Raw genomic sequence first — 348 nt, 5'->3', positions numbered from 1 at the left:
GATAATCACGCAGAATAAAGCAAACATAAAAAATAAAATTAAAAAAATCAACACCAACAGCCTACAAACCAACGTCCAATTACATCATGCCCAGTTAAATAAGCCGAGGGCATGATTGGCTGTCAGTGGTTTTATTTTTTTATTTTTTTTGGTCAAATGGAAAAATCGTTTTGGAAGTGATTCCATCTTTGCCCTTCATCCTTGACCTTGATGGGCTTTGGTTCGCAGTGTACGATAATTGTTTCTATAACAGTTAAGATGATAATACAGGAATGATGTTTTTGGGATCACTTTAGAACGATGTTTACACACAAAAAACATTGACAGCCATTTCTGAATCCATCGACC

Source organism: Cyprinus carpio, chromosome B7, assembly GCF_018340385.1.
Source record: "Cyprinus carpio isolate SPL01 chromosome B7, ASM1834038v1, whole genome shotgun sequence".
Lineage (NCBI taxonomy): Eukaryota > Metazoa > Chordata > Actinopteri > Cypriniformes > Cyprinidae > Cyprinus > Cyprinus carpio.
Note: the sequence above shows the minus strand (reverse complement) of the source record.